This window comes from Heptranchias perlo, chromosome 10 (genome assembly GCF_035084215.1).
Source record: "Heptranchias perlo isolate sHepPer1 chromosome 10, sHepPer1.hap1, whole genome shotgun sequence".
Taxonomy (NCBI): Eukaryota; Metazoa; Chordata; class Chondrichthyes; order Hexanchiformes; family Hexanchidae; genus Heptranchias; species Heptranchias perlo.
In genome coordinates, this window is record NC_090334.1 from 7,409,550 (window position 1) to 7,437,047 (window position 27,498).

Sequence of the window (27,498 nt, forward strand, 5' to 3'; positions counted from 1 at the left end):
CACTCGGTGATGAATCACGTAGCCGAATAGCACAGAGAATACACAAACTCGGTGTTTGAATTGAATTGGAATGTTGGTTTTATTATACCGTCAACACGAAGAAAATATTTGTAAAAACGGTCCTACACAGTACATTGAGTTCCACACACCCACTACAGTACGATATCCCGCTAAACCAAGAGGTTGGTGGAGACCCTGGAGACACCTATCACACACACACACATGTATGGTCGAGGCTCACCAATCCTTTGCACTTGCAGGTCTGGCTGACCGGTTCTCTCATGTAGGGTTCGTTGGTTTCGCTGGAAGGAACCAGAGACAGCAAACAAGAGCAAGAGAGCAAACCAAGAGAGCAAAACAAGAGGGAGAAGGGTTTCGAGCTTCCACTTATACACCCCTCTCTTACAATAGTTTTCGTCACTTAAACGAGGCACTTCCGTGCCTGTTTAAACAGTTCTTACAAAGTCCTTAAGAATCTCTGATGGCTTTTGATGGTCTCTCATCATGTTGCAATTGCTTCTGTCGATGGGTCATTGTTCTACGAATTCATTCTGATCGTCGAGCACTTGCCACACAAGGCTCCCTTTTCATCCCACATCCTAGGTGTCGATTGGTTTTGCATCAGAACCGAGGCATGGCCCCGCCATGTCTGGAGCAGTTGCCTCTCTCAATGGCCGACTGCCTCTCGAATTAGTGCTGATTGTTGACCACCTGCTGTAGGTTTTGCATTAAAACAGAGACATGTCTGAAGCAGTAATTCTCCCACATTCCCCTGTGTGTGTTGTTGATTCGTCTGGTGACCCCTCACCTATCCTTCCATCTTAGGATTTTAGTCAATGGCCAAAGTTTTACATACTCAGGGAAAAGGTGGAATTCCCAGAATTCTTACAGTCCCCTACAGCCTCCCACTGCCTTTTGAGCATATGTCTGGAGGGCCTCTTGCCCGCCCCCCCCACTCCACACCGTGGATATCGGATGGCCCTCCTTCTGACCAACTCTTGCACCAAGGCCTTTAGTGCATCGGCAGAGAACCTGGGTGCACGCACTCTCACAGGCCTGGCCTCGGACCGGCTGATTATTGAGGTCTGGCACGCAGATTGGAGGATGTGGGATTTAGTGGTGTGCAACCTTTATTCAATGTTTTAAAATAACTCAACAGTTTGTAAACATAGGGTCGGGACCTGCTTCTGTGTTTTACGTGTGCGATGTCTGATCTCTGTTCAGACTCTGTGCAGGCAGTAGACTGTTATTTTTAGCAAATTTCAGGTACCGGCTACCTTTAAGAGATACAGGCTGCCTGTCAGAGATACAGCCTGCCTTTAAAAGATTTTGACTCCCCTTGCTGGTGGAAAGTGCGGATGTCATTGAATCCTCGTATCAACGCTGGTTTGGAATGTTTCGTTTAGGTGAGTGTTCAGGCAGGATGAATGCCTCGCCTCGTTCTGCCTGCGATGGAAGCACCAGCCCTGGGTTAATCGCGGATCGCGATACCCGCGCCTCGTTTTGGGCCTTATTCAACTTAACCCTCCATGCGCGTAAATGCACGTAGCATGCTAAGTAAGGACGGTGAGCTGTAAGCTCAAGTTGCCACATGGGACTACGATATGGTGGCAATAACAGAGACCTGGCTCAAAGAAGGGGAATATTGGGTACTTATTATTCCTGGCTACAGGGCATTCAGGAGATAGGGAAGGGAAGAAAGTGGGGGGGTGGAAGTACTGATCAAAGAAGCTATTATAGCCCTGGAAAGGGATGATGTAGTTGAGGGGTCAAAGACAAGAGCTATTTGGTTAGAATTAAGGAACAATAGAGGAGCTACTACACTACAGGGTGTGTACTATAGGTCACCAAATAGTGGGAAGGAGATAGAGGAGAACATTTGCAGGCAAATTATAGAAAGATGCAAGAACTATAGAATAGTGATAATGGGGGACCTCATTTACCCCAATATAGGCTGCAACAATAACAGCGTAAAGAGCAAAGAGGGGGAGGAATTCCTTATATGTGTTCAAGAGAACTTTCTGGAACAGTGTGTTTCCTGCCCAACCGGGAAGGAAGCAGTGCTGGATCTAGTTCTGGGGAATGAAGTGGGGCATGTGGAGCATGTTTCAGTGAGAAACATTGGGGAACAGTGATTCAATATCATTAGGTTTAGAATAGTTACAGAAAAGGACAAGGAACAATCAAATGTGAAAATTTTTAACTGGAGAAGGGCTAATAAGAGGGGCATAGAGAGTGTGAGAATGGATTAGCGGCTAACATAAAAGGGTACCCAAAAGTCTTATATAAAAATATAAATAGTAAAAGGATAATCAAAGGAAGGGTGGGGCCGATTAGGGTCAAAAAATGAGATCTTCTTGTGGAGGAAAAGGGCTTGGCTGAGGTACTAAATGAATACTTCGCATCTGTCTTCACTGGAGAAGATGATGTGGAGATGCCGGTGATGGACTGGGGTGGACAAATGTAAGGAATCTTACAACACCAGGTTATAGTCCAACAGTTTTATTTGAAAATCACAAGCTTTCGGAGCTTACCTCCTGAACACCAATGACACCTTTGATTGCTGTGATCGTCTCCCAGCCTAATATATGCGATGCGATTTTAGAACCCTTCACTCACTCACCTGACGAAGGAGGTAAGCTCCGAAAGCTTGTGATTTTCAAATAAAACTGTTGGGCTATAACCTGGTGTTGTAAGATTCCTTACATTCGTTAGAGAAGAGGTTGCTGCCAATGTTGCAGTAAATGAGGAGGTAGGAGTGATATTGGGTAGGATAAAAATAAAGAGGAGGTAGTTAAAAGGTTTCCTCAAAATAGGAATGTCACCCGGTCCAGATGGGATGAATCCTAGGTTACTGAGGGAAGTAAGGGTAGAAATTGAGGGGGCTCTGGTCACAATCTTCCAATCCCCCTTAGACATGGGATGATGCCGGAGGACTGGAGGATTGCAAATGTTACACATTGTTCAAATAAGGGGAGAGGGTTAAACCCGGCAATTACAGGCCAGTCAGCCTGACGTCGGTGGTGGGGAAACTTTTAGAGACAATAATCCGGGACAAAATTAATTGGCACTTGGAAAATTTTGGGCTAATAAATCAAAGTTAGCACGGACTTGTTAAAGGAAAATTGTGTTTGACTAACTTGATTAAATTCTTTGATAATGTAACGGAGTGGGTTGATGAGGGTAATCGGTTAACGTTGTGTATATGGACTTTCAAAAGGCATTTGATAAAGTGCCACATAATAGATTTGTTAGCAAAATTAAAGCCCATGGGATTAAAGGGACAGTGACAGCATGGATATAAAATTGGTTAGGGGACAGAAAGCAGAGAGTAGTGATGAACGGTTATTTTTCGGACTGTAGGGAAATATACAGTGGTGTTCCCAGGGGTCAGTATTAGGTTCACTGCTCTTTTTGATATATATTAATGACCTGGACTTGGGTATAGAGGGTATAATTTCAAAGTTTGGAGATGACACGAAACTCGGAAATGTAGTAAACAATGTGAAGGATAGCAACAGACTTCAGGAGGACATAGACAGATTGCTGAAATGAGCAGACACATAGCAGATGAAATTTAATGCAGAGAAGTGTGAAGTGATGCATTTTGGTAGGAAGAATGAGGAGAGGCAATATAAACTAAATGGTATAATTTTATAGATAGTGCAGGAACAGAGAGACCTGGGAGTGTATGTACACAAATCTTTGAAGGTGGCAGGACAAGTTGAGAAGGCTGTTAAAAAAGCATATGGGATCCTGGGCTTTATTAATAGAGGCACAGAGTACAAAAGCAAGGAAGTTATGCTAAACATTTACAAAACACTGATTAGGCCTCAGCTGGAGTATTGTGTTCAATTCTGGGCACCACACTTTAAGAAGGATGTCAAGGCCTTAGAGAGGGTGCAGAAAAGATTTACTAGAATGGTGCCAAGGATGAGGGACTTCAGTTACGTGGAGAGACTGGCGAAGCTGGGGTGTTCTCCTTAGAGCAGAGAAGGTTAAGGGGAGATTTGATAGAGGTGTTCAAAATCATGAACTGTTTTGACAGAGTAAATAAGGAAAGACTGTTTTCAGTGGCAGAAGGGTCGGTAACCAGAGGACACAGGTTTAAGGTGATTGGCAAAAGAGCCAGAGGAGGCATGAGGAAACGACTTTTTTAGGCAGCGAGTTGTTATGATCTGGAATGCACTGCCTGAAAGGGTGGTGGAAGCAGATTCAATAATAACTTTCAAAAGTGAATTAGATAAATACTTGAAGGGAAAACATTGACAGGGCTATGGGGAAAGAGCGGGGGAATGGGACTAATTGGACAACTCTTTCAAAGAGCCAGAACAGGCACAATGGGCTGAATGGCCTCCTCCTGTGCTGCACCTACTATGGTACTATGATACTATGAACCTTCTCTGCTCTAAGGAGAACAACCCCAGCTTCTCCAGTCTCTCCACCTAACTGAAGTCCCGAATCCCTGGTATCATTCTAGTAAATCTCTTCTGCACCCTCTCTAAGGCCTTGATATATTCCCTAAAGTGTGGTGCCCAGAATTGAACACAATACTCCAGCTGAGACCTAATCAGTGTTTTATAAAGGTTTAGCATAACTTCCTTGCTTTTGTACTCTATGCCTCTATTAATAAAGCCCAGGATCCCATATGCTTTTTTAACATCATTCTCAACTTGTCCTGCCACCTTCAAAGATTTGTGTATGTGAATCCCCAGGTCTCTCTGTTCCTGCACCCCATTAAATTGTAGCATTTAGTTTATATTGCCTCTCCTCATTCTTCCTACCAAAATGTATCACTTCATACTTCTCTACTTTAAATTTCATCTGCCATGTGTCTGCCCATTTCACCAGTCTGTCTGAATCCTCCTGCAGTATGCTACTATCCTCCATATTGTTTACTACATTTCCGAGTTTCGTGTCATCTGCAAACTTTGAAATTTTACACTCTCTACCAAAGTCCAGGTCATTAATATATATCAAAAAGAGCAGTGGTCCTAATATCAACCCCTGGGGAACACCACTGTATACTTCCTTCCAGTCTGAAAAACAACCGTTCACCACTACTCTCTGCTTTCTGTACCTGAGCCAATTTTGTATCCATGCTTCCACTGTCCTCCTAATTCCATAGGCTTCAATTTTGCTAACAAGTCTATTATGTGGCACTTTATCAAATGCCTTTTGAAAGTCCATACACACAACATTAACTGCATTACCCTCATCAACCCTGTCCATTATTTATCAAAGAACTCGATTAAGTTAGTCAAACACAATTTTCCTTTAACAAATCCATGCTGACTTTCATTTATTAGCCCAGACTTTTCCAAGTGCCAATTAATTTTGTCCCGGATTATTACCTCTAAAAGTTTCCCCACCACCGACGTTAGCCTGACTGGCCTGTAATTGTTGGGTTTATCCTTCTCTCCCCTATTTTGAACAGGGATCTAACATTTCCAATCCTCCAGTCCACTGGCACCATCTCCATATCTAAGGAGGAATGGAAGATTGTGGCCAGAGCTTCCACAATTTCCACCCTTACTTCCCTCAGTAACCTAGGATGCATCTCATCTGGAATGGGTGACTTTTCTACTTTGAGTACTGCCAACCTTTTAAGTACCTCCTCCTTGTCTATTTTTATTCTATCCAATATCACTACTACCTCCTCCTTTACTGCTACAATGGCAGCATCCTCTTCTCCAGTAAAGACAGATGCGAAGTATTTAATAAGTACCTCAGCCATGCACTCTGCCCCCATAAGATCATCTCTTTTTGTTCCTAATCGGTCCCACCCTTCCTTTGACTACTCATTTACTATTTATATGTTTATTAAAGACTTTTGGGTTCCTTTTTATGTTAGCCACTAATCTATTCTCATGCTCTCTCTTTGCCCCTCTTATACCTTTTTCTAAATCTCCTCTGTACTTTCTGCATTCAGCCTGGTTCTCTACTTTATTATGAACCTTACATTCGTCATAAGCCTCCTTTTTCTGTTTCATTTTAATCTCTATATATTTAGTCATCCAGGGAGCTCTAGCTTTGTATACCTTCCTTTCCCCCTTGTGGGAATGTGTCTACTCTGTACCTGAACCAACTCCTCCTTGAGGGCCTCCCATTGATCAATTACTGTTTTGCCTATCAACGTTTGATTCCAATCCACCTGGGCAAGATCCTTTTTTAACTCACTGAAATTTGTCCTCCTCCAGTTAAGCATTTTCACATTTGATTGTTCTTTATCCTTTTCCACAACTATTCTAAACCTAATGATATTGTGATCACTGTACCCCAAATGCTCCCCCACTGAAACATACTCCAACTGCCCCATTTCATTCCCCAGAACTAGATCCAGCACTGTTTCCTTCCTGGTTGGGCTGGAAACACACTGTTCCAGAAAGTTCTCTTGTGCACATTTCAGGAATTCCTGCTCCTCTTTGCCCTTTGCTATTGTTCCAATCAAGTCCTCCATATTCACTACTCTATAGTTCTTGCATCGTTCTGTAATTTGCCTGCAAATTTGTTCATCTATCTGCTTCCCACTCTTTGGTGGCCTATAGTACACACCCAGTAGTGTAATAGCTCCTCTATTGTTCCTTAATTATATCCAAATAGATTCTGTCTTTGACTCCTCAACTACATCATCCATAAGACCATAAGAGATAGGAGCAGGAGTAGTCCATTCGGCACCTCGAGCCTGATCCGCCATTTAATGAGATCATGGCTGATCTGATTTTTACCTCAACTCCACTTTCCCACCCTTTCCCCATATCCTTTGACTCCCTTGCTGATCAAAAATTTGTCTAACTCAGCCTTGAATGTATTCAATGACTCAGCCTCCACAGCTTTATGGGGTAAAGAATTCCAAAGATTCACGACCCTCTGGGAGAAGAAATTCCTCCTCATTTCCATCTTAAATGGGCAACCCCTTATTCTGAGACTATGCCCCCTAGTTTTAGATTCCCCCATGGGGACTAACATCCTCTCAGCATCTACCCTATCGAGTCCACTCAGAATCTTGTGTTTCAATAAGATCTCCTCTCATTCTTCTAAACTCCAATGAGTATAGACCCAATCTGTTCAATCTTTCCTCAAAAGACAACCCTTCCGTACCCGGAATCAACCTAGTGAACCTTCTCTGAACTACCTCCAATGCAAGTTTGTCCTTCCTTAAATAAGGGCACCAGAACTGTACACGGTACTCCAGGTGTGGTCTCACCAGCACCCTGTACAGATGTAGCTTGACTTCCCTGCTTTTATACTCCATCCCCCTAGAAATAAAGGCCAATATTCCGTTTGCCTTCTGGATTACCTGCTGTACCTGTATGTTGACTTTTTGTGTTTCATGTAAGAGGACACCCAGATCCCTCTGTACCGCAGCATTTTGTAGTATTTCTCCATTCAAATAATATTTTGCTTTTTTATTTTTCCTCCCAAAGTGGATGACTTCACATTTTCCCACATTATATTCCATCTGCCAAATTTTTGCCCATTCGCTTAACCTGTCAATATCCCTTTGCAGACACTTTGTGTCCTCATCACAACTTGCTTTTCCATCTATCTTTGTATCATCAGCAAATTTGGCCACAAGACACTCTGTTCCTTCATCCAAGTCATTGATATATATTGTAAATAGTAGAGGCCCCAGCACTGAGCCCTGCGGCACCCCACTAGTTACAGATTGCCATTTTGAAAATGACCCTTTTATCCTGACTCTTTGTTTTCTGTTAGTTAGCCAATCCTCTATCCATGCCAGTATATTACCCCCAACACCATGAGCTCTTATCTTGTGCAGTAATCTTTTATGTGGCACCTTATCAAATGCCTTTTGGAAATCCAAATATACTGCATCCATTGGTTCCCCTTTATCCTCCCTGCCCGTTACTTCCTCAAAGAACTCTAATAAATTTGTCAGACACGATTTCCCCTTCATAAAACCATGTTGACTCTCCTTGATTGTATTATGAGTCTCCAAATGTCCTGCTACGACTTCCTTAATAATGAATTCTAGCATTTTCCCAATGACAGATGTTAGGCTAACTGGCCTATAGTTACCTGCTTTCTGTCTCACTCCCTTCTTGAATAGGGGTGTTACGTTTGCGGTTTTCCAATCCGCTGGGACCTTTCCAGAATCTAGTGAATTCTGGAAGATTACAACCAATGCTTCCACTATCTCTGTAGCCACTTCCTTTAAGGCCCTTGGATGCAAGCCATCAAGTCCAGGGGACATGTCAGCCTTTAGACCCAGTAGTTTACCTAGTACTTTTTCTCTAGTGATGGTGATTGTTTTTAGTTCCTCCCTCCCCTTTGCCCCTTGATTTTCTACTATTATTGGTATATTATTTGTGTCTTCTACTGTGAAGACAGATACAAAATACCTGTTCAATTCCTCTGCCATTTCCTTGTTTTCCATTATTATTTCCCCACTCTCATCCTCTAAGGGACCAATGTTTACTTTAGCTACCCTCTTCCTTTTTATATACTTGTGGAAGCTTTTACTGTCAGTTTTTATATTTCTTGCTCGTTTACTCTCATAATTTATTTTCTCCCTCTTTATTATTCTTTTAGTCATCCTTTGCTGGTTTTTAAAGTTTTCCCAATTTTCGGACTTACCAGTAATCTTTACCATATTGTATGCTTTTTCTTTTAACCTGATACCATCCTTGACTTCCTTAGTTAGCCATGGTTGGTTCACCCTTTTTGTGGAGTCCTTCCTCCTCACAGGGATATATTTTTGTTGCGAGTCATAAAATATCTTTTTAAATGTTTGCCACTGCTTATCCACCATCATACCATCTAATCTGTTTACCCAGTTCCCTCTAGCCAATTCCACCCTCATTCCTTTATAATTGCCCTTATTTAAGTTTAATACAGTGGTTTCAGACCCAAGATCCTCGCTCTCAAACTGGATGTGAAATTCTATCATGTTATGATCACTGCTTCCCAAGGGATCCTTTACTTTGAGATCATTAATTAAGCCTGTTTCGTTACCCATTACCAGATTCAAAATGGCCTGTTCCCTGGTTGGTTCCCAGACGTGTTGGTCTCAGAAACAGTCCCTAAAACACTCTATGAACTCCTCCTCAGGGCTATTTTTGCCAATTTGATTTGTCCAATCTATGTGAAAGTTAAAATCGCCCATTATTATTGCATTACCTTTTTTACAAGCCCCCCTTATTTCCTGATTTATATTTTGCTCTACAGTGTAGCTACTGTTAGGGGGCCTATATAATCCTCCCACCAGTGATTTCTATCCCTTGCTATTTCTTACCTCCACCCAAATTGATTTGACATCTTGATCTTCTGAGCCAAGATCATTTCTCACTATTGTACCAATTTCATCCTTTATTAACAGAGCTACCCCACCACCTTTACCTTTTTTCCTAGCCTTCTGAAATGTTAAATAACCCTGAATATTTAGCTCCCAACCTTGGTCACCTTGCAACCACGTCTCTGTAATGGCCGCGAAATCATACCCATTTGTTTCTATTTGTGCCATCAATTCATCTATCTTATTATGAATGCTGCGCGCATTCAGATAAAGAACCTCTAATTTTGTCTTTTTACCATTCTTTCCTACCCCGGCCCCATTTGCTAGTGCACTCTTATGTTTGTACGCTCAGTCCCTTCCTGACACACTCTGTTTATCATTACCCCCATCACTTTCCTGTACTACTTCCTTGTCTTTTCTCTATCAATCTAAACTTCGCCCCACCTGAGCCCTCCCCACCTCTATTTAGTTTAAAGCCTTCTCTACCGCCCTACTTATTCGGTTTGCCAGAACACTGGTCCCAGCATGGTTCAGGTGAAGCCCGTCCCAATGGAACAGCTCCCTCTTTCCCCAGTACTGGTGCCAGTGCCCCATGAATCAAAACCCACTTCTCCCACACCAATCTTTCAGCCACACATTCATCTCTCTGATCTGATTTACCCTGTGCCAATTTGCTCGTGGCTCAGGTAATAATCCTTTCCAGTGCTATAATAGTTTCTTTGATCAATACTGCCACCCCGCCTCCTTTCTTTCCTTCCCTATCTTTCCTGAACACCTTGTAGTCAGGAATATTAAGTATCCAATCCTCCCATTCTTTGAGCCAGGTCTCTGTTTCATAGTCCCATGTGGGGACTTGAGCCTGCAGCTCACCAACCTTATTTACCATGTTACGTGCATTTATGCACATGCACTCTAAACCCATCTTAGACTGGTTTGCATTTACCTCCTTTCTGATCCCTCCTATTTCTGAACTATTATTTACTCTAGTGTTAATTGCCCCTCCCAATCCTCTGTGCACCTTATTTCTCCTTTCTAATGTTTCATCCCCCTGCCAAATTAATTTAAACCCTCCCCCATTGCACTAGTTAGCCTCCCAACCATCTATCTTGAACAGATCCCTCCTGCCCCAGAACTGGTCAGAGTGCCCCAGGAATCTGAAGCCCTCCCTTCAGCACCATTTCTCCAGCCACACATTAACCTGTCTTATCCTGCTATTCCTATACTCACTAGTACATGGCACTGGGAATAATCCAGAGATCACTACCTTTGATGTCCTGCGCTTTAACTTCCTCCCTAGCTCCTGAATCTCCTGACTGTATGACTTCAACCCTTTCCCTTCCTAGGTCATTGGTTCCCACATGGACCACAACTTCTGTCTGTTCCCCTTCTCCCCTTAAAATGTCCTTTACCCTGGCACCAGGGAAGCAAAACACCATACAGGACTTTCGAATCGTCATTTAGAAAGGCACGGATTAATCAAGGACAGTCAGCATGGATTTGTTAAGGGAAGGTCGTGACTGACTAACTTGATTGAATTTTTTGAGGAGGTAACAAAGAGGGTCGATGAGGGTAGCGCGTTTGATATAGTGTACATGGATTTTAGCAAGGCTTTTGACAAGGTCCCATAAGGCAGACAAGTCAGGAAAGTAAAAGCCCATGGGATCCAAGGGAAAGTGGCAAGTTGATTTCAAAATTGGTTCAGTGTCAGGAAGCAAAGGGTAATCGTCGACCGGTGTTTATGTGACTGGAAGGCTGTTTCCAGTGGGGCTCCTCAGGGCTCAGTATTAGGTCCCTTGCTTTTTGTGCTATATATCAATGATTTAGACTTAAATGTAGGGGGCATGATTAAAAAGTTTGCAGATGATACAAAAGTTGGCCACGTGGTTGATTGTGAGGAAGAAAGCTGTAGACTCCAGGAAGATATCAATGGACTGGTCAGGCGGGCAGAAAAGTGGCAAATCGAATTTAACCCAGAGAAGTGTGAGGTGATCAATTTGGGAAGGGCAAACAAGCCAGGGGAATACACAATAAATGGGAGGACCCAGAGGTGTAGAGGAACAGAGGGACCTTGACGCTCATGTTCACAGATCCCTGAAGGTAGCAGGATCGTTAGGTAAGATGGTTAAGAAGATATACGGGATACTTTCCTTTATTAGCCAAGGCATAGAATATAAAAGTAGGGAGATTATGCTAGAACTGTACAAAACACTACTTAGGCCACAGCTAGAATACAGCGTACAGTTCTGGTCAAAACATTACAGGAAAGATGTGATTGCACTAGAGAGGGTACAGAAGGGATTTATGAGGATGTTGCCAGGACTGGAGAATTTTAGCTATGAGGAAAGATTGGATAGGCTGGGGTTGTTTTCTTTGGAACAGAGGAGGCTGAGGGGAGATTTAATTGAGGTGTATAAAATTATGAAGGGCCTAGATAGTGTGGATAGGAAGGACCTATTTCGCTTAGCAGAGAGGTCAATAACCAGGGGGCATAGATTTAAAATGATTGGTAGAAGGATTATAAGGGAGTTGAGGAGAATTTTTTTCACCCAGAGGGTGGTGGGGGTCTGGAACTCACTGCCTGAAAGGGTGGTAGAGGCAGAAACCCTCATTGCATTTAAAAAGTACTTGGATATGCACTTGAAGTACTGTAACCTATAAGGCTACAGACCAAGGGCTGGATAGTGGGATTAAGCTGGACAGCACTTTTTTGGACAGCACTTTTTTGGCCTGCACAGACACGATGGGCCAAATGGCCTCCTTCTGTGACGTAAATTTCTATAAATGGTTAAGTTCAATCATGACAGACAGGCATGGCAGGACTAGACCTGACAGGAAAATGTTACAGGAAGGGGATATGGAAGTGGTCGAAGAACCCTCAATGATTAAGACCTCAGACGTGAAGCCCCATGTGATAATGTTGATAAGTTAGCGGACAAACCAACTCTCGAACTGAACAAGATTGTGCGCATCCAACTTATGACACGGAAAGGTGGGGTAAAGAACGGAAGTAGCTGAACTAGAGTAGCTGAATCGCCTTATTTCTGCAGTAGACCGTCGGCAAACAGTAACGTGCTTGATTTGGCAGCATTAAGAATAAAAAAAGATTATGTATCAAAGGTATGATAGTTAAGGTTACTATAAATACTGTTATGTAGACATTAAACTGTACTCAACCTATATTTTGTTTAGTACTTGATCAAGTTTTTAAAAATTTGCAGACTCATCAGAGGGTTGTGAATCTTTAGAATTCTCTACCCCAGAGGGCTGTGAATGCTGAGTCATTGAGTATATTCAAGACTGAGATGGATAGATTTTTGGACATTAAGGGATACGGGGATAGGGCGGGAAAGTGAAGTTGAGGTCGAAGACCAGCCATGATCTGATTGAATGGCAGAGCAGACTCAAGGGGCCATTTGGATTACTCCTGCTCCTATTTCTTATGTTTCTTATGTTTCTTATGATAGATTTGTTCAAGAATTAGAGAATGCCAAAGCGAATGGAACTTCCAGAATTCAACTCTCATGCATGCCATGGGGAGCAAAGATCACACAGAATTTCAACTTTCAAACCAGTGGCACTCCAGTCCAACTCCAGAGTTGGAGATCTCTGATTAACACCTGCCATGTCGACACATTCCTGACTTGTCTATATTTAACTCTTTCTCACTATGACAAACTATGTGAGTTCATCATTGAAATAAAAAACAACACTGGACTGAATCTAGAAAAAATATTTGCTTATATTAGAAGTGGAGACTTCGACAATGCAAAGCTTGAATGGGTGTCAATCACCAACAGATGCCTCCTGTCTTCTCCTGATCCAGTAATTGATCTTGAAGGAAATAATTGGGAAAGAACAGGAAAAGCCCTGGAGTTTCCACATTTTCTGCAACAAAGAAGTGTTTGTTCTTCCAAATATTGTTCTGATCATGAAAATATTCTAATTTCCTCCAAACTGGAGCTAACGTAAGTACTTACCAAAAGGTTCTCCTTGAACAGAAGTTGCTCTGGGGTCCACCCAGGAGCTTTTATTTTGCCTGTGCATGAGTGCTCTCTAAGTCCATCCATTATACCTAGGATATTTAAATTGTTCAAGTGAGCTCTATTGACAAGCCTGCCTCACCCTCAATGCTCCCGAAACCCTCATTCACACCTCAAGATTTCATTTCTCTAACATTCTCTTCTCAAGCCTCCCTGCCTTCACAAACTCCAGCTATCCCACAACTTGGCTGCCTGATTCACTCCCACATAAAGTCCCACATGCCCATCACCTCCATCTTGGCCCAGCTCCATTGGCTCCGTGTAAAGCAAATTCAAGATCCTTGCCTTTGATCTCAAATCCCTCTGCAGCCTCAACCCCCCCTCCTGGAGACACCTTCTCCAGCCATATGTCCAGTCGCTATCCTCCGTTTGTCCAAATATGAATTACTGCTCCTTTCCCAGCTTCTCTCCATCAGAGGTTCATCTTCAGCCATGGTGCCCCTGTCCTCTGAAACTCTCTTACAACTTATATTGCCTCAACACTTCTGTTCCTACCTTCAATGCCTCCTAAAACATCTCTGATTGTCTCTTTGGTTTCCCCTGCCTTTCTTGCTTAATGACATCCCTCCCCTTTGTAAAGGGCTCTAAGAAATTTAGTACATAAATGTAAGTTAGCGTTGTCTCGTTCAGCTTTTTCACCATTAAAATCTCCAGCCTCCCCATGTTCACTGGGTGTTAGAGCCAGTTGTCCCTTCTCCACTCTGTACACAGGACGTAATGACACTCCTCGATTACCCCACTGAATTATTTCTCTGAGGGGAGCAAGTCTCTATCAGTGAAGGCTGAGTTATGTCAGCACTGACTGCCTCCTCACCACCATCCACAGGTACCATCGATGTGGAGGTGCTGCACTGTGCTGGATAGGACGGCCGTACCTCCCTGCTCTGAGTTTGCTTCACTTTCATTTTTCATCCTATCAGAAGGTTTAAGGGATACATGCTGTTTTCTGAAAGGACCAATATCTATTACAGATTGAAAAGTCATAGAAATAATTTTTGTTTTATAAAAATGGTTGAGACTCCATCAAAAATGCCAGTCTAACACATGTCCAGTATTATTTTACACTATACATTTCTTTCCCTTTTAATAGACACTAGGCACCTTAAAGAAGCCAATCCTAGCAGTCTTATGTACACATTACCAGTCAGCTAATTATTCATTTTCTTCTTTCCTTCCCAGTACAAAACTACAAACAATTACATCAGATAAATTCCAATTGCTGATTGATGCTTATTTTTTTATTAATGGAAGGAGCATAGCTAAATGTCAAGAAACAACCTACGCTGGAAGGTACAGTCACTTTACCTGTTTATCTTTCCAATTAATAAAAAAATGCTGATTTCAAAAGGTTGATAAAATGTACCCCATTACAGTAACTTGTACAGCAAAGGCTATAGGCCCCGACAACAGCTGTAGTGCTGAAGACTTGTGCTCCAGAACTAGCTGAGCCTCTAGCCAAGCTGTTCCAGTACAGCTACAACACTGGCATCCACCCGACAATGTGGAAAATTGCCCAGGTATGTCCTGTCCACAAAAAGCAGGACAAATCCAATCCAGCCAATTACCACCCCTTGACATCAAGACAGCATTTGACCGAGTGTGGCACCAAGGAGCCCTAGTAAAATTGAAGTCAATGGGAATCAGGGGGAAAACTCTCCAGTGGCTGGAGTCAATGACTCTGAGGAGAGATTCGAGGTGAAGATATCTACTGTAGACGTGTTCGCTCGGGACATTCTCTCTGTCCACAAACTCCCACATACTGCAGTCCAGGGACACAACCTGCTCTGCCATATCTTGGTCTATATTTATTTATAGATAATTACTTTTTAGTCTATTTGGTTTTTTTTGCTTTTTAAAAAAATTTAGTACCTCCTTCCCCCTCTCCACTTAATTCCCACTCTCACCAAATTCTCAAGTTCCCACTCAGTTCACAATCCATTCTGTTCGCAATGCGCTCTGTGCATCAGCAGATAACCTTCTAATTTATACACTTTTTCAAAAACACCAGTTACAATTGCTCAATCAGCCTCCAGCTCACAGTAATTACCCTCTATTCAGGCAATCACTTACAGCTAATTGACTGTTAACTGTCACTGACTTGAAGTTTCTGTTAACCATTAACTAACTTGCAGTTACTTTTAAAGTTTTAAAAGTTCTAAGTTAAATTTTAAACTAAATTTTAATTTCAATTCACCCACTTCTTTACCAGAGTCCCCACTCTCACCGAGTTCTCAAGTTCCCACTCGGTTCAGGATCCACTCTGTTTGCGATGCACTCTGTGCATCAAGGATGAGGGATGTTAATGCTGAGAAATAGAATACTCTCCAGATCAGACACCCAGGGCTCAATTTGAAAAGGGTGGTGGGATGGCAGCGGGGGGGTGGGGTCAATGGGCGCACGGGTGTGGGGGGCGGATCAATGGGCACGACCAACCCGAATAATAAAAACTTACCTTTCCCCTGGCGGAAGAGCACACTGTGCCTGGCGAGGATGGTGATGTTCCTCGTCCTCGGATGTAGTGGTGAATGCAGCCATCGCGCGCCCCCATCCTGATGGTGTCGGTTTGAGGGGGTCCGAAAAGTTGGTAAATATGCGTAAACAGAACAATTCTGAGTGTGAACCAAGAATTTTCTGTTTAAACACAAAGATCTCCCAGCAAAAATTTGACTGAAAGAACTGAGTGCCCTGCTGCAATAACTCACCTTTTATCCCCATCTGTCAAACAATCATTTAAATGGCTAAATGGCTGCCGGAAACTCGTCGAGGCAGTATTGAAATCGCTTGCCTTCATTGCTAATTGGATTTCTGCACATTTCAAGTACCTTAAGTACTTGATTTAATGTTTTAAATACCTTCCCACCGGCTTTAATTGCTGGCGAGACTTCCGGGTTCAGGAACGGCACATGCACCCAGATGCCTCTGGGTCGTGCGTGTTCTTCAGCGAGTTGGAGCAGGGATTCCTGCCCACTCCAGAAGATCCTGATTTTCTTTGCCCCCCCCCCCGCCGCCCCCAACGCACCCAGACTTTGGTTTTAAAATTAAGCCCCCAGTATCAGCACCAAGCACTCCCAGGTCAGGCATGTATGGAATAAAACTCCCTCTACTTTACCCTATCAAGCCATAGCTCCACCCTCAGAGCAGGACCACCCTACTGCACCAGTCTGACATTTCCATTTACCACACTAGCCATTTTGTGGTATCTCAGACTGAGATGAACAACTTGCATTGGGGCAGTTTTGGCTCATCACCATTGGTATCAGTCTGGCAAATTTGTTTCACGTGGGACTGTTTCGGTCAGCAAATATTTCACCCCATCCAAGCTGGATCTGAACCCAGGGGCTGAAAACATAGACTGCTGACACTGCAGCACCCAGTCCCTGCACTGTTGTTAAATCAGTGGTTGATCATCTGTTACTCTTTACACAAGTACCGAGGATGCAGGATATATTACCCGTGGTCTCTTACTCTTTACACAGGTGCCTAGAATACAGAATATATTACCCTTGGCAGTTTAAATATGGTCCACCTCTTGTTTTAATAATATCACTGGAGAAGATTTCCTATAAAATAAATCTCTCCAGTTTACCAATGGAGCTGACTGTAGGCAATCACAGGTAATGAAAACTATTTCTAAAATGTGAATCTTAATCCACAATACACAATATATCTAGCTGGTCAGCTAACATTCCAATCTGACACCACAACAACCATTTACGGTGTAAATTTGCATGGTCAATACAATAAAAATAAAATTGATGTAGTTTTAATGTTCTGCTACTGGATGTCACCAGCACATTTAACAAACATTGCATGGTATCACATTTATAAAGCACATTAAAGACACCATGACAAAACCACACCACATGTCAACATTTTCTCCTCAAATCTATCACTGGGCTCCTCAGAATCAGAGTTCAGAGTTGAAACTAGCTCTTAATTCAAAGGTGGAGACCTCAGTAGCCCAGTCCTTCCTGCCTTCAGGAGGACAGATAGTGATGAGTAATGGCAGAATTTTTAAAGCACCTTCAGTAACCCTAACGATTTCCTTCTGAACAATTACACACTTCGGGGGTAATTTTAACTTTTATCACCAGGCAAAAAAAGGGGTAGTAGTGAATTGGCTGCCTGTTTTACACCTTGCCTGATATTGATTTCAATAGAAAAGAATATTGAGCAAGATGTAAAACATGTAACTAATTCACTATCGCCCATTTTCACCCGCCGATAAAAGTTAACATTACCCCTTTTTAGTGCAAAACATCAGTACTTAAAATGCAAATTACGACCTAACAAATAGCCCCCTCCAGATAACAACATCTAACAAATTTAATACTCTTCAGTAATGGAGTAAAGCCCCCCCCACCCCCAGACAAAACAATGGAGGGACATCGCACATAAACAGTATACTTCATGATTTTCATGGCACCTCCCAAACCCGCGACCTCTACCACCTAGAAGGACAAGGGCAGCAGGCACATGGGAACAACACCACCTGCACATTCCCCTCCAAGTCACACACCATCCCGACTTGGAAATATATCGTCGTTCCTTCATCGTCACTGCGTCAAAATCCTGGAATTCCCTACCTAACAGCACTGTAGGAGAACCTTTGCCACACGGACTGCAGCAGTTCAGGAAGGCGGCTCACCACCACCTTCTCAAGGGCAATTAGGTGCGGGCTATAAATGCTGGCCTTGCCAGCGATGCCCACATCCCATAAATGAATTTTTTAAAATGCACGTGTTGGACTCATCATAAACAAACTTACATAAGTCAGTCAGCCTTGGCTGAGTTGGTAGCACTTTCACCTCTGAGTTACAAGGTTGTGGGCTCAGGCCCCAGACCAGAGACTTGAGCACATAATCTAGGCTGACACTTCAGTGCAGTTCTGAGGGATTGCTGCACTGTCTGAGGTGCCATCTTTTGGATGAGAAGTTAAGCCTTTCACAACCTCAAGACATCCCAAAGCGCTTTGCAGCTAATGAAGTACTTTTGAAGTGGAATCACTTTTGTAATGTAGGGAAACACAGCAGCCAATTTTCGCACAGCAAGCTCCCACGAACAGCAATGAAATAAATGACCAGATCATGTGTTTTTAGGTGTTGGTTGAGGGATAAATGTTGGCCAGGTAAATGGGGGACCTCCGCTGCTCTTCTTCAGTAGGTACCATGGGATCTTTTCCATCCACCTTGGAAAAGTAATAAACAGTGGGGAGGATAGTAGCAGACTTCAGGAGGACATAGACAGACTGGGGAAATGGGCAGACACATGGCAGATGAAATTTAACGCAGAGCAGTGTGAGGTGATGTATTTTGGAAGGGAGAATGAGAAGAGGCAATATAAACTAAATGGTACAGTTTTAAAGGGGGTGCAGGCACAGAGAGATCTGGGTGTTTACATTCACACAGTATTGAAGGTAGCAGGGCAAGTTGATAAGGCTGTTAAAAAATGTACGAGATCCTTGGCTTTATAAATAGCGGCATAGAGTACAAAAGCAAGGAAGTTATGCTAAACCTTTATAAATCACTGGCTGGGCCTCAGCTGGAGTATTGTGTTCAATTCTGGGCACCACACTTTAGGAATGATGTCAAGGCCTTAGAGAGGGTGCAGAGGTGATTTACTAGAATGGTACCAGGGATGAGGGACTTCAGTTATGTGGAGAGACAGGGGTTGTTCTTCTTAGAATAGAAAAGATTAAGGGGAGATTTAATAGAGCTGTTCAAAATTCTGAAGGGTTTTGATAGAGTAAATAAGGAGAAACTACTTCCACTGGTAGGAATGTGCATGAGCAGCCAAGACGCCATCTTGGCACTTCGAGAGGCCAGGTAGCACCGAATCAATGGGTGCCAGATGGCCCAATTTCTAGCCCACGGTTTTTATCTTGCCCAAAACATTACTATATGACAAAGGTTTTGTCTAATTGCACCAAGCATTTTTGTGTACTATATGATAATTAGTAACAGTGCTATATCTTGTAATAGTGCCTCTGTAATCTAATCAATATCCATTAAACTTTTTGCCTACTGTGTTTGCTACAGGTATCGCTTTCTATCTGCCTCATTGGGACAAATGCCTCACAATGGGACAGGACACATTACAGGATTAATTCATCTTCATCCTGATTGGCTACATTATGATGGATTGGAAAAGTATCAATTAAAACCTGTTATTCCAGGCGCCCAACTGGTATATGATGCAATTTGGCTGGTAATATACCTCAAGCTCGGAGAAGTTAATGGTACAGAATGGAATCCAAATCCACAATCAGTACAGAATCAGATTGACCAACAACGCGATTATAACCAACCTAATTAAGGAACTGCAGGAGGCAACTCACTGCTTTCTCTTTCACATTATTGTACTGTCAGTTAAAAACATTCATGCAATGTATTCCTTCCTCTCCCATGTATCCTGCTTTCCCATCATAAAGAATAAATTTGATCTTCAGCACCAATTCTGCCTTTTTTATAGCACTTTGTTAATGAAAAAATTCAGCCCCTGTTTTAATACAATGGGACTACGGTGTTACTTCATTAAGAAGGTCACATGGGATGACCATGATCAAAGGAACATGTGAGACACCACACACACATCAAATTTTCCATCTCCAGCAGGCTCTCAGGAGGAAGTGCTGATGTGGAACACAGGCACTGCCCCTCAGGAAGGATGGGAAAATTACTGAATGAGTTAGCCCCAGTGGGGGAGTACTATTTAAAATGGCTGTATTTCACATGCCAAACAGCTTTTGGATTTCTGATATATTAAATTACTTCCCCATTCAATAATCCACTTTATTTGGCCATGGTAATAAAATACAAGGATGAGTAAAATTAAACATTTGATTCAAGCACCTTAATTTCAAAAGAAAGATCTTTCACACAGATCAAATTGTATTAACCTGCCATACTCCTTTGCCCCAAACTATTAGTAATATTGCCTTTCCCTCTGATGTCAACTGCACCTTTGGAAGTTAAGTTTATATTGTGCCTGGTTCCCAACACAAGGGTCACACAGAGCCAGCGACAACACCACTGACAAACGTAAACAAAGGCAGAAAACATTAGAAATACACAGCAAGTCAGTATCTGTAAAAAGAAAAGATTGCTTAATGTTTATTGTATAACCCTTCGCCAGAACTGAAAACTAAAAGATAAGCAAAGGTTAAAAAAAAGAAACAACAGATACTGCAATCATTAACAGGAAGATAATAGAAAACTGGTAGATGATATGAAAGGTCCTCAGTGAGGCAACAAAGAAAAAAAAGAGTCTGCAAATAGATAGCTGAGATAGTGACAAGATGTGAGAGAAAGAAAGTGAGAACATACATTTATATAGCATCTTTCATTACTTCTTGACTCCCAAAGTGCTTTACAGCCAATGAAATACTTTTGAAGTACAGTTGGGAAATACGGCCACCAATTTGCACGCAGCAGAGTTCCACAAACAGGAATGAGATAAATGACCAGATAATCTTGTTTTTAGTGATGTTGGTTGAGGGTTAAATGTTAGCATGCTCTTATTTGAGTGGTGCCAGGGGATCTTTTACGTCTACCTGAGAGGACAGGTGCGGGGTAAATGTCGTATCTGAAAGATGGCGCCTCCCTCAGTACTGTACTGAAACGTCAGCCGAGATTATGCGCTCAAGTCTCTCCTGTGGGGCTTGAACCCATGACCTTCTAACCTCAGAGGTGAGAGTGCTACTACTAAGCCAATGGTGACACCAAAACAAGGAAAATGGCAAGAAAATTAGGATAATTGGAGAAATAAAAAAAAATCTGCAGATCTGGAGAGGGGGAGGGGTAAAATTCAACTTTGGTGTGAGCGCAAAACGACCGGGAGTGGATCAGCCGCCTGTTACACAACCCGTTTGATTCCCCTTTCCATCCTGGCACAAAATAACGGCAACTCCTGTAGAGGAGTCAAAGTGACAGCAGTGCTGTCGGAGTCACCAAAACTGATTTTGAAAGGGGTTTCTGCCGATTGCCTCTGACTGCTGAGCAACAAACCAGCAAATAGACTTTGGCAGAAGCAGCTCTGTAACATAACCCAGTATTCTTGTTTCCAATTCTGCTCTGGGCAGATTCGGCAACACCGTAAAATTGTGCTACGGTGAGATTTGGGTAAAAGCAGTTTCTTTGAAGTTACATTTGTGACGTCAGAGTTACTGCGCACGTGTGAAACTCACACCAAACAGTTATCCAATGTTGACAAATCCGTCTGCGATTCGGCAGCAAGGGAGCCAGGTTATAATACATGACCACACCCACCAGTTCAATAATATAAGGAGTAAAAGATGCTTGGCAACTCACTAGGGTTCCAGTATTTTCCGAGGCTTCTGCGGCTCTTCCTAATATTTCCTACAAACGCCATTTCATTAAAATCATTCCAGTAGGCGAGGAACTTCTTCATTCTTCAATCACATCGCACTATGGCTCATTGGATCTATAATTCTTACACCTGGAACAATTGCTTGGAACTCCCATCTCAAGCCCTTGGACGCAGCCCCTTCCAGTTAAATCAGCTGCCTCCTGCTACCTACCATCACCTAATACGGTTAATAACGTTCCAGGCGGAAACAGCACATAATGCCTGGGAGAGGCAGGGCACCAATGGGGATATCCCAGGCACAAGGGGCTCACAGATTTTGAGAACTAGGCTATCAAGCTCTAGGGGAGGCAAGCACCAGTAGAGGATGGTGGGCCAGTGCCAGCTGGGGAGTGTCAAGGGAAGCAGTATCTATTCCTGGCTACAACACTTTAAGGGACTAAGCTGTCATTCAACTCCAAGCTCTCTTTATCTTATATTATATATTTTATAGATTTTGTTTTATAGAATGGTACCAGGGATGTGGGACTTCAGTTATGTGGAGAGACTGGAAAAGCTGGGGTTGATCTCCTTCGAGCAGAGAAGGTAAGGGGAGATTTAATTGAGGTGTTCAAAATCATGAATCATAGAGTAAATAAAGAGAAACTGTTTCCAGTGGCAGAAGGGTCGGGAACCAGAGGACACAGATTTAAGATAATTGGCAAAAGAACCAGAGGCAAGAGGGGGAGAATTTTTTTTACACAGTGAGCTGTTATGATCTGGAATGCACTGCCTGAAAGGGTGGTGGAAGCAGATTCAATAATAACTTTCAAAATGGAATTGGATAAATACTTGCAGGGGTAAAATTTGCAGGGATAAAATTTGCAGAACTATGGGGAAAGGGCAGCGGAGTGGGACTAATTGGATAGCTCTTTCAAAGAGCCGGCACAGGCACACTGGGCCGAATGGCCTCCTTCTATGCTGCATCATTCTATGATTCTATCTCATCATTCTCTCTGGCTGTTGGACACCCATATTTATCTCATATCCTTTCCCCTATAGGAGGTGGGGGTGGGAAGAGGATGATGATAACGATGAGCATGAGGAACGTCTCAAACTCCTGAGAGAAGATGATGATGACGATGACGACTATCCCACCCTTTGCACCTCTGGCGCCCCTGTACCCTCGCCATCTATTACACTGCCTTCATCAATATCAGCTGTGGTTCAGTGGGTAGCACTCTCACCTTTGGGTCTGTGGGTTCAAATCCCACTCCAGGGCAGTACTGAGGAAGTGCTGCACGGTCAGAAGTGCCGTCTTTCAGATGAGACGTTAAAACCAATCTGCCCTCTCAGGTGGATGTAAAAGATCCCGTGAGACTATTTCGAAGAAGAACAGGGGAATGCTTCCCCAGTGTCCTCGCCAACATTTATCCCTCAACCAACACCACTAAAACAGATTATCTGGTCATTATCACATTGCTGTTTGTGGGAGCTTGCTGTGTGCAAATTGGCTGCTGTGTTTCCTACATTACAACAGTGATTACACTGCAAAAAAATACTTCATTGGCTGTAAAGTGCTTTGGGACATCCCGACGATGTGAAAGGCACTATATAAATTTTTCTTTTATCACCCGCTTTATCTCTTCCACACACCAGTTCAGAGGCTTACACCAGTCGGGATCCAGAATGTAGGGATTTGGATATTGCACCAAGTGAGCAGTAGGGAGCTGGAGTTGAAAAGGACTTGGCCGTTCACCAATGGTGGCTGCAGAGATAGTCTTTGGCTGAGAAGGCTGTGGACTGTTATATCTCTAGTCTGCAATGAAAAGAATGATGTTCTACAAAGATCCCAACTAAGGGCATGGGCTCTGAGGTTGCTCTCGTAGGATATGCAGCAAGTGACACAAGTCCACTGGTCTCAAGTGCAGGAACTTGAGTGACGCTTTTGCTCAATTGCAAAATCAATGGAATCTGCGGCAGCTTCATTGCATACTGCAACCATCCACCCCAACAGCAACATCCCAGGACAATTAGGTGCCTCCTCCACAATGGAAGCACAGACTGCAGCTCTGGAAACTTGCGAGTGCCTTGCATTCCAACCTTCAGACACTTGGGGCTGGGTTACAGGATACACTATCTTGGGAACCATTAGATCTGCAATCCCGCAGGTCACTGGTCATCGGAAACCTGAGCCCAGAACCAGTGTGGAGCCGAGGTCACCCACATGAGGCTGCTGCTTCTTGGGATATCAGCATAGGCCAGGTCCCTGGCTTAGCCTTTCAGTTGTCTACTAAAAGAGCAGGTAGGAGGCAGGGCCAGGCTGACTAAGCAGTTGATTAAAGAGTTGCAGCCCACAGTCGGTCCTTCTCAGGATGCAGCAGTCATGATAAAAGGACCTCTTTAGTCCTAAAAATGACTTTGACTGAGTAGCAGCTAACCACCTCTTGTGACACTAGCCCTCAGGTTGCACTTAGACACAGCACCAGGATAAGTATTAGAAAAACATGACTACGCACCCGGGAGATAAAAAGTGTGTTGGCACACTTCTAATGTTGTACTTCGATTTGGCTTTATAGCCCCTTGCGAGGTCCAGTTGGGGTGATGTGTCATTCCTGCTAATGGGAGCCACAAGGACAGACCATAACACCATAAGAGATAGGAGCAGGAGTAGGCCATTCGGCCCCTCGGGCCTGCTACGCCATTTAATGAGATCATGGCTGATCTGATTTTTACCTCAACTCCACTTTCCCGCCCTTTCCCCATATCCTTTGACTCCCTTGCTGATCAAAAATTTGTCTAACTCAGCCTTGAATGTATTCAATGACTCAGCCTCCACAGCTTTTTGGGGTAAAGAATTCCAAAGATTCACGACCCTCTGGGAGAAGAAATTCCTTCTCATTTCCGTCTTAAACGGGTGACCCCTTATTCTGAGACTATGCCCCCTAGTTTTAGATTCCCCCATGAGGGGTAACATCCTCTCAGCATCTACCCTATCGAGTCCCCTAAGAATCTTGTATGTTTCAATAAGATCTCCTCTCATTCTTCTAAACTCCAATGAGTATAGACCCAATCTGTTCAATCTTTCCTCATAAGACAACCCTTCCAACCCTACCCGGAATCAACCTAGTGAACCTTCTCTGAACTGCCTCCAATGCAAGTATGTCCTTCCTTAAATAAGGGCACCAGCACCCTGATCTCACCAGCACCCTTTACAGTTGTAGCATGACTTCCCTGTTTTTATATTCCATCCCCCTAGAAATAAAGGCCAATATTCCATTTGACAGATTTGTGTGTATGGAATAATTGGAGTTGGCAGGAAGGCTTGGGGTGTGTGATGGAATGCTGCATACGTGATACTTTAATCCAAGGAGAAACTTTGGTTTCCCGGAGAACATCCCTGGCAGCCAACATAAATAATTCCTCTGAATACCAATTGTCCCGATGCTGAAGTTGCAAAGGGCACAGCAAGCAACCACGATGAATGAGACCCACTCAGGAGCAAAGGGCAAAGCCTCTGATACCTATAGTCCCCCTCAATAACTACTCTGGTGGATGAATGGGCCTCAATGTAGTGATGCTCTGCTGGCACGTTTACCAGTCAAAGTGCAGCTGTGACCAATGGAAGCAGGGGTGCGTCTTGTCTCCCAAAAAATCAGCCTGACACTCCCAACAACTTCCCGGAATAGATCTGGGAAGCTGGAGTTCCTCATTACAAAGGCGTCATGACAACTCCCTGAAAATTTGGCACGGATTCTCAGCATTCATTGTAGGCAATTTGAACATCGAGGGAGTGGAAACTTTTTATTCATTGTCCAGAAGGTGGCAGAGTTTCCTTGCTGAACTGAAGTTGTCAAAGGCAGAGTTTCTCACCCAGTCCCTCAAATGTTCCCAGAGTCCATAGACTTGATGTGGGAGTAATAGACGGTTGACCTCATCTTCCATTGACATTGGCTCTGGCAATCTAAGGCACGAAATCCAAGCAACTCCGTTCTATCTGTACTTATATTTCTTGCTTGTTGGTTTGTCCTGTTTCAATTTTGTGAGCCTATAGGTTTGAAAGGACCATGCTGTTGCTCTATTGGTAGATAAATCCTAATGCAGAGCACCAAGATCTGTTAGTTTCAGTGACTTAAGATATCTGCAAATTAATGGCAACATGGATTTAAACTTTATATGTGGCCCCCGGATGGTTCACGGAATGAACCTAACTGGCCCATGAAAACAAAATCTTTGACAGCTCCTGATCTACACTTTCATGATTTTGCTCCCTTTCCAATGGCTCAAAGGAAAGCTGTATATCAAAAAGGATAACTGCACCAAAATGTAAAATAGTGCAAAAATTCTGGAAAAAGAAAACTGTAGCTATCATGCACCAACATGTTTCAATGACAGCCGAGAGAAGCTGTTAAAGTTTGATGTTGTGGAGAGGTAGCATTACATGTAAGTAGGGAACCAATACACTTCCACTGGGAGTACAGCGTTTCCTGTACCCTGACATGCATCCCAATATATACCCAAGGGGAAAATTCCGACATAATCCGGCTAGATGATAATCGCTAAAAACACTTACCCCTTTGAACCGTGTTTTGTAGACAAATCTCCATCGATTCACCAATTTCAGCTCACCTCATATAATCTACTTGCCAGAAATAAGGATGGTGTGATTGTCCACTCAGGATAGACAGTACGCACAGAAATGAGCAAATCACCCATCAAAGATTGCATCTGTGTCCTCTCCAGCAAATCTCAAACTGAGCTGGGAACCTGGACCGCAAATGTTAAAAGCACTTCTTCACAATGAGGACCTTTGACTGGTTTCACCTTTTCCTCCAACCTTCAGAAGTCTATATTTTTTTCTAGATTTACTTTTTCTTATCTCTGCAGTTCAGATGGACAGATAGGTTTGGTAAATACTGTCAGACTGAGGCTCATGCTGTTCAGCCCCAGAACTGACTAATGCACCTAAAATGTAGAGCTGTTGATTTTTCAATAATTTCCTTGTGTGGAACCAGTTCCTGCAAATTATAGGTTGATTCAAAACCTGGTATGTTGCCTTAAGCTATTCTGAAAGATTCCCAACATACAAATCTTCCAGAAATGTTGAGAAACAAGTCTCAGTCTGTGTGCATTAATTACTCAATGAAGCAATGCAGTTCAAAACACACAGTGTCAGTAGCTTGGCAAAGCAGAAGTAGGTGAGTAGTTTCTTGTTGCAGGGGGCTGGGCTTGGATCTCCCCTTGATCATGTCTCGAGGTCTCCAATGATATACCGCTCTTTAAGCCACTCCATAAAATCTACTTCTGATCAAGCTTTTGGTCACCTGTCCTTATATCCCCTTATGTGGCTCTTTGTCAATTTTTGTCTGATAACGCTCCTGTGAGGTGCCTTGGGACCTTTTACTACATTAAACGTGCTATATAAATGCAAGTTGTTATTATTCTGGCAGCTCAGAGGTTCCATCCTGTTTCACATGATAAGAATCTCTTTATATTGCAGATATTTTCCTAAGAATTTGTAGCTATACCAGTATTGGAACAACTTAAAATGAGTTTCTGTTACTGCTTGTTGAGAAGTGCCTTTGTGTAGGTGGAGTGGTGCCATCATGTTGACTAGGTTGGAACTCCTGTAAACTTTCGCCCATTGCTATTCAAATACCGCAACTTCTGAAAACACAATGTGTTTTCTAAAAGATGACGAGGGAGTCACTCTTTCCACAGGAAGTAGACTGGGTGCTGTGTAAGGCAAATCTTCCAGGTAGCTCCTAGGCTTATCTGTTTATCCATCATCAAGCCATTCATTTGTGAGATCTGGACAAGGTGTTGATTGGTATTGAAGTCATCTTGGTATAGGTGTCTTTGGAATCTATTTTTCAATGGCAGTTTTAATTGCAA

General features: G+C 43.0%; 1 long non-coding RNA gene across 1 annotated transcript; it reads right to left on the reverse strand.

Annotated features, from left to right (window-relative positions):
• Positions 1 to 54: 54 nt before the first annotated feature.
• LOC137326092 (uncharacterized) lies at positions 55 to 26,245 on the reverse strand. The gene is made up of 2 exons (XR_010964094.1): positions 26,177 to 26,245; positions 55 to 714 (listed from the first exon to the last, which is right to left on the reverse strand). It is a non-coding gene; the product is annotated as an uncharacterized lncRNA (long non-coding RNA).
• Positions 26,246 to 27,498: the final 1,253 nt, after the last annotated feature.